This window comes from Eleutherodactylus coqui, chromosome 10 (genome assembly GCF_035609145.1).
Source record: "Eleutherodactylus coqui strain aEleCoq1 chromosome 10, aEleCoq1.hap1, whole genome shotgun sequence".
Taxonomy (NCBI): domain Eukaryota; kingdom Metazoa; phylum Chordata; class Amphibia; order Anura; family Eleutherodactylidae; genus Eleutherodactylus; species Eleutherodactylus coqui.
Window position 1 is genome coordinate 70,109,845 of NC_089846.1, and position 7,645 is coordinate 70,117,489.

The window sequence follows — 7,645 nt, forward strand, 5'->3', positions numbered from 1 at the left end:
ATTGGTGTACCAAAAGTACAAGTGCACCCCTGAAAAATCACTCAACCGGGAGGGCAGGTGTAACCCATAAACAATTTCTAATGATATAGCTCGCTGTTGCTTAATTTGTAACAGAGCCTGGAGGCAGCCTTGTGAAAAAAAATTGGTGTCTGTTAAAATATCAATGCTTTTGAAACGTTGAAAAATTGTAAAAAAACTTTTAAAACAGAGCTTTTTGGGCCGCAGAAAAGTTGGCAGTTCAGCGTGATGACATGCTGTTTTAGGAGGAGGAGTAATAATATCCGAGAGTGATTGCCAAAGCTAATTCCCCCTTTTTTGTGGTGATAGAGGATGCATTTTTCTCCGGTTGCAGCAAAAAGAATAATTAGGTTCTGCTGCTTTCCGCCGGTGGAGAAGAGAAGTCTGGGGAAATCCAGCCTTTGTTCATCTTTAGGAGTGTAAGCATGTCGGCACTGGCAGTTGACAGGCGGGTACGCTTATCCGTGATGATTCCCCCAGCTGCACTAAACCCCCTCTCTGACAAGACGCTAGCGGGAGGGCAGGCCAGAACCTCCCGGGCGTACAGCGCAAGTTCGTGCCACGTGTCCAGCTTTGACACCCAATAGTTGTATAGAGCAGAGGCATCACGGAGGATGGTGGTACGATCGGCTACGTACTCCCTCACCATCTTTTTACACTGCTCCCTCCGACTCAGCCTTGAGTGGGGAGTGGTGACACAGTCTTGCTGAGGGGCCATAAAGCTGGCAAAGAACTTGGAGAGTGTTCCCCTGGCTGTTCTGGACATGCTGCCTGATTCCCGCTCCTTCCCTGCTACTTGGCCCTCTGAACTGCGTCTTCTGCCACTAGCGCTGTCAGATGGGGACTTTAGCATCACTTTTTCCACCAGGGCCCTGTGGTATTGCATCACTCTCGTACACCTTTCCTCTTCGGGAATGAGAGTGGAAAGGTTTTCCTTATACCGTGGGTCGAGAAGGGTGTACACACAGTAATCCGTGTTGGCCAAAATGCGTCTAACACGAGGATCACGGGAAAGGCACCCTAACATGAAGTCAGCCATGTGTGCCAAGGTACCAGTACGCAACACATCGCTGTCCTCACTAGGAAGATCACTTTCAGGATCCTCCTCCTCTTCAGCCCATACACGCTGAACAGATGAGAGGCAAGCAGCATGGGTACCTTCTGCAGTGTGGCCAGCTGTCTCTTCCCCCTCCTCCTCCTGCTCCTCCCCTTCCCCTTTCTCCTACTCCTCCTAAACGTGCTGAGATATAGACATGAGGGTGATCTGGCAATCAAGCGACATACTGTCATCCCCCGTTTCCTGTTCCGACCGCAAAGCGTCGGCCTTTATGCTTAGCAGCGAACTTTTCAGGAGTCAAAGCAGCGGGATGGTAACGCTAATGATTGCCACATCGCCGCTCACCATCTGGGTAGACTCCTCAAAGTTTCCAAGGACCCGGCAGATATCTGCCATCCATGCCCACTCGTCAGTAAAAAATTGCGGAGGCCGACTACCACTCCGCGCGCCCATGTTGCAGCTTGTATTCCACTATTGCTCTACGCTGCTCGTACATCCTGGCCAACATGTGCAGCGTAGAATTCCAGCGTATGGGCATGTCGCGCAGCAGTCGGTGCTCTGGCAGCTGAAACCAACGTTGCAGGGTCCTCAGGGTGGCAGCATCCGTGGTGGACTTGAGGAAATGTGATCAGACGCGGCGCACCTTGCCGAGCAGGTCAGACAAGTGGGGGTAGTTTTTCAGAAACCGCTGAACCACCAGATTGAAGACGTGGGCCAGGTATGGCACGTGTGTGAGGCTGCTGAGCTGCAGAGCCGCCACCAGGTTACGGCCATTGTCACACACGACCATGTCCGGTTGGAAACTCAGCAGCGAAAGCCAGAGGTCGGTCTGCTCTGTCAGACCCTGCAGCAGCTTAGGGGCCGTGTGCCTCTTGTCACCTAAGCTGATTAGCTTCAGCACGGCTTGCTGACACTTGTCCACAACTGTGCTGCTGCTCCACGTGCTACCAACTGCTGGCAACGTGCTCACACTTCTTAATTGAGAGGTAGAGGTGGCAGGAGGAGGAGGAGAGGGAGGGTTTGGAGGAGGTGGCATAAAACACCGCAGATACCAGCACCGAGGTAGGACCCACTATTCTGGGTTTGGGTAGGACGTGAGCGGTCCCAGGCTCTGACTCGGTCCCAGCCTCCACCAAGTTCATCCAATGTGCCGTCAGGGAGATATAGTGGCCCTGCCCACCAGTACTTGTCCACGTGTCCTTCCCAGTAACCGCGTTGGTGAGGGCATGATTTATGTTGCGGGAGACGTGCTGGTGTAGGGCTGGGATGGCACACCGGGAAAAATAGTGGCGACCGGGGACAGAGTAGCGTGGGACGGCCGCCGCCATCATGTTTTTGAAAGCCTGCATTTCCACAACCCTGTATGGCAGCATCTCCAGGCTGATTAATTTGGCAATGTGCACGTTTAAAGCTTGTGCGTGCAGGTGGGTGGCGGCGTATTTGCGCTTTCACTCCAACGCTTGTGTTAGCGACAGCTGAACGCTGCGCTGAGAGACATTGCTGGATGGAGTGGAGGACAGTGGAGGTGAGGGTGTGGGTACAGGCCGGGAGGCGTTCATGCCTGTGTCCTGGGAGGGGGATTGGATCTGTGTGGCAGGTTGGGGCACAGGGGAAGAGGCAGTGGTGTGACCCGGAGGTGGTGAATGGCCTTCATCCCACCTTGTGGGGGTGCTTGGCCATCATATGCCTGTGCTTGCTGATGGTGGTGGCTCCCCGGCTGATCTTGGCGTGACAAACCTTGCACACAACAGTTTGTCGGTTGTCTGCACTCTCAGTGAAAAACTGCCACATCTTTGAGCAGCTCGGCCTCTGCAGGGTGGCATGGCGCGAGGGGGCGCTTTGGGAAACAGTTGGTGGATTATTCGGTCTGGCCCTGCCTCTACCCCTGGCCACTCCACTGCCTCTTCCAACCTGTCCTGCTGCTGCACTTGCCTCCCCCTCTGAAGCCCTGTCTTCAGTAGGCTTAGCAAACCAGGTGGGGTCAGCCACCTCATCGTCCAGCTGCTCTTCCCCCAAATCCTCTGTGCACTCCTCCCTCGGACTTACTGTCCTTACTACTACCTCACTGACAGACAACTGTGTCTCATCATCCTCATCCACAAAAAAGCTCTTGAGACAGTTGCCGGAAGTCCCCAGTCTCATCACCCGGACTCCGGGAACTTTCCAAAGGTTGGGCATCGGTCACGACAAACTCCTCAGGTGAGAGAGGAACCGTTTTTTCCCACTCATGGCAGGGACCCGAGAATAGTTCCTGGGAGTCTGCCTGCTCAGAATATGTCATTGTCATGGAGTGAGGAGGCTGGGAAGAAGGAGGAGCAGCCAGAGGATTCAGAGTTGCAGTCCTTGGCTGGGAGTAGTGAACTGCGTAGAAGACTGGGTGGTCGATACATTGCCGGAGGCATTTTCAGCCATCCACGACAGAACCTGCTCGCACTGCTCTGTTTGCAATAAAGCTCTACCACACGGACCTATAAATTGTGATATGAAGCTGGGGAGCCCAGAAACTTGCTTCTCTCCTAATCCCGCAGCAGCCGACTGTGATTCACCACGCCCAGGAACTCAGCCCACACCCTCACTTTGACGTGCGCGTCCTCGACCCTTACCCTTACTTCTCATCATGGCGGATTAAGAATAGAGCAGGGCCCAAATAAATTACCCCACTGTACAGCACCGACAACTGTGGCTTAATTCACCGCACACAGAGACTTGTAAATAGCGGAGGCTCTATGCTGTGACTTAAAAAAATGAACCCGCTGTCTTGCTCTGATACCTAGGGGTAATTTACTGCTCGCAGAGACTTGTAGATAATAGAGGCTGTATGGAGTGGGAGAAGACTCTAAAGCCAGTGGATAGTGCTGGTAACTCCGGCTATCTCAACCCCACCAAGGAAAGGATATTGTGAGACGCTCTGCACAGCGGCAGAGCTGAAATACTTTACAGTGGCCCAGGAAATATTACAGTACTATTTAGCATTGAGACCTCTGTTTAATGCACAGCAGACACAGAACGGTATAACTGAAGTTGTTTGCAGTAGGCTAGGAAATGTTAGAGTGCAGTTTCACGGTGAGAGCTGGTTGTACGGCACTTCAGGCTGAGAACACCATTACTGAAAGGCTGGGAACTGGCCTACATGTGTAATACAAAAAGTGATGCACTACTACCCCCAGCAAGCCACAACTATAAAGCACACAGTCAGATGTAGCCCTAAGAAGGACCATTGGGGTTCTTGAAGACAGAATCCTACTCTAACACTTTCCCTATATCAGCAGCAGCACTTTCCCTAACCTCTGCCAGCATGCGTCTGAGGGACCAGTTTAAGTACTCAGCAGTCACCTGTTCGGCCCAGCCACTCACTACTGTGGGGGGGAGGGCTGGCACGTCACAGCAGGAAGTGGTAATGCCTCCCCCGCATGTCTATTGGCTAGAAAATGACGCTAAACATGCGGGGAAGGAAATGGAATTGACTCGAGTACCGCGTGGTGTTCATCTCGAGTAGGGAGCATCTCGAGTACCCTAATGCTCGAACGAGTGTGCTCGCTCATCTCTACTTACAGGAATAAAAGGGTTGGGAATAGGAGAAAAACAATATGGCTCAATAAATATGTAAGAGGGCAATACACAGCAAAAAGAAATCATTTAAACTACTAAAACAAGAAGGCAGCAAAAAAGCACTAAAAACCTATACAGAAAAAAATTTAATTCTGATAAAATTCACAGAGATGTAGACAGAAAGACTCATTGCCAAGGAAAGTAAAACTAAGCCTAACATGTTCTTCAATCATATTAATAGTAAAAATATTAATACTGAAAGTGTTAACCCTTTAATAAATAACAGGAAAAATAGTAGAGGGTGGTAAGGAGAAAGCAAGTCTATTAAATTGTTTTTTCTCTAGTGTATTTACATAGTAAAATGAAATGTCAGATGAGATGCAGAGTGATAAAGTAAACTCTCCACTTAATATCAGCAGTCTAACCCAGGAAGAAGTGCAGAGCTGCCTTAAAAAGATTAACGGTGACTCAAATCAGAGTATGTACCATTTATGATCCCCCCTCTGCTTTCTATCATTGAGCCAGTTACTTACACACATTATCGCCCAGACAAAACATTAACATTTTATATACCAATCTTTTATGGGGCACAGTATTAAATGCTTTGGAAAAGTCCAAAAACACAAGATCTATTGACTCTCCCTGGTCCAGTCTAGAACTTGCCTCCTCATAGAAGCTGATTAGGTTGGTTTGACAGTAATGCCCCCTAACAAATCCATGCTGATACAGAGTTATACAGCTATTTTCCTTGTGGTATTCCATGATAGCATCTCTTAGAAACCCTTCAAACATTTTACCCACAATAGAAGTAAGACTTACCAGTCTGTAGTCTACAGATTGACTTTTTGACCCCTTTTTGAATATTGCCACCACATTGGCTATGAGCCAATCCAGTGGAACAGACCCAGTCCCTCTGGAATCCTTAAATATAAGAAACAAGTGTCTGTATATCACATTACTTACTCCCCTGAAAGCCTGTGGGTGCACGTCACTGGGAGAAACTTTAGAAATATGTGACACGTGAAAAGCTTTTTAATTTGTTAATGGATGCATTCCCTGTGTTTTCTAGCCAAATATATGACTTTTACTTTTGCTTCTTTCCAGGTACCTAATATAATTTTTTTTGATTCACATGTTTGCTATCTATTATTTCTACATTTAGCAGTTGTTAAAGGAAACAGCACCATAAACTAAGTTATGATGCTGTCCAGGGACGTGACAGGAAGCAGGAGAATGTTTTTTTTTTTTATATACTCTCCCCATTCCCACAGTGTCCTCTGGTGAAGTCTGCATATGGCATGAATACCTGACTCTTTTTAGAATGCGTGCATGGTACTCTGAAAAAAGTCTGATTTTTATGCTGTGCGTGGACTACATGGGGGGGGGGGGGGGGACACCCGACTCCCTGTCACCTCCCCAGACAAAACCATAACTTAGTTTATGGTGCTCCTTAGCAGTCACAAGTTCCCTTAAAAGAAAGCAGGTTTCATCACCAACACAGAAGGGGGTTTTTCACCGTAAGAGCAGTAAGACTGTGGAACTCTCTGCCTGAGGAAGTGGTGATGGCAAAATCCATTGAGGAGTTTAAAAGGGGACTAGATGTCTTTCTAGAGTGCTATGATATTACTGTATATAGACATTAGGTGACCAGCGGGGTTGTTGTTCCGGGTCTTAATTTTAGGTAGGAACTATCAAAAGGTGGATCCAGGGATTATTCTGACTGTCATTATGGAGTCAGGAAGGAATTTTTCCCCGAATGGGCTAATTGACTTCTGCCTCTTGTTTTTTTTTTGCTTTCCTCTGGATCAACAAGGGGGTTGAAACAGGCTGAACTAGATGGACACTGTCTTTATTCAGCCTAACATACTATGTTACAATGTTAAGTGGCAGTTGACTTTATCACACCTTGAGGCTTCGGAGCAGTATTTAAACATGTGAATCCTTTATGGTGCTGTTGGAACCCTGTGTGCTGCCGTGTGGTGCTCCATGTATAGCATTTCAGGGACTCTCTCCAGTAAATTTTACTGGAGAGAGTCCCTGAAATGCTATGCATGGAGCACCATATGGCAGCACGCAGGGTTCCAACAGCACCATAAAGGATTCACATGCTTATATACTGCTCTGATGCCTCAAGGTGTGATAAAGTCAACTGTCACTTAATATTGTAACATAGTATGTTAGGCTGAATGAAGACAGTGTCCATCTAGTTCAGCCTGTTTCAACCCCCTTGTTGATCCAGAGGAAAGCAAGAAAAAAAAAAAAAAACAACAAGAGGCAGAAGTCAATTAGCCCATTCGGGGGAAAAATTCCTTCCCGACTCCATAATGACAGTCAGAATAATACCTGTGGAACACTATATGTGATGTAGCACACCATGATTTTCTTTTCTCTGTCTCAAGCCATAATTTAAAAAAAGAAGTTACCAATATGATATCTGATGACGTATACATTTTTATCTCAGGTGTTTATTACCTTACTAATAATTATTAGGAAATTATAGTACCAATGTTTCTGGTGGCACATCACACACAGTAGCTTGATGACCACACAAGGCAAACACAGCTTGACTCCTCCCACAGCAGTGACATCACCACAGGTCCTTTAGCCCACCGGATTTCTGTGATGGAGGTAGATCAGTGTGTTCTGTCAGGACTGCTGAGTTGTGTAGGAAATTATAGTACCAGTGTTTCTGGTGGTGCAATGCTCCACACAGCTGTTCTATATGGTATATGCATTATGATCCCCACACATCACACACACACACACACACACACACACACACAGCAGCTTGATTACCTCACGAGACAAACACAGCTTGGCTCCTCCCACAGACCCACAGCAGTGACATCACCACAGGTCCCTCAGGCTACTAGATCTGTGGTGGAGGTAGGTTAGTGTGTTCTATCAGGACTGCTGAGTTGTGTTTGACATAATAGCGATTTAGTTGTATTCTCATTTTGTTATTTTTGTACTCCCCTTTTCAAGAGCCTTAACTGTGTTGTTCTTCTGTCAGTCAAACTC

General features: G+C 47.8%; 1 protein-coding gene and 1 long non-coding RNA gene across 4 annotated transcripts in view; one reads left to right on the forward strand and one right to left on the reverse strand.

The window, feature by feature from the left end:
• LOC136580584 (ADP-ribosylation factor-like protein 13B) overlaps positions 1–7,645 on the forward strand; it is a 605,728-nt gene that overhangs the window by 537,410 nt on the left and 60,673 nt on the right. The gene's annotated exons all lie outside the window — the stretch shown is intronic.
• The window catches only part of LOC136580585 (uncharacterized), an 81,519-nt gene that overhangs the window by 51,169 nt on the left and 22,705 nt on the right, over positions 1–7,645 (reverse strand). The window lies entirely within an intron of this gene.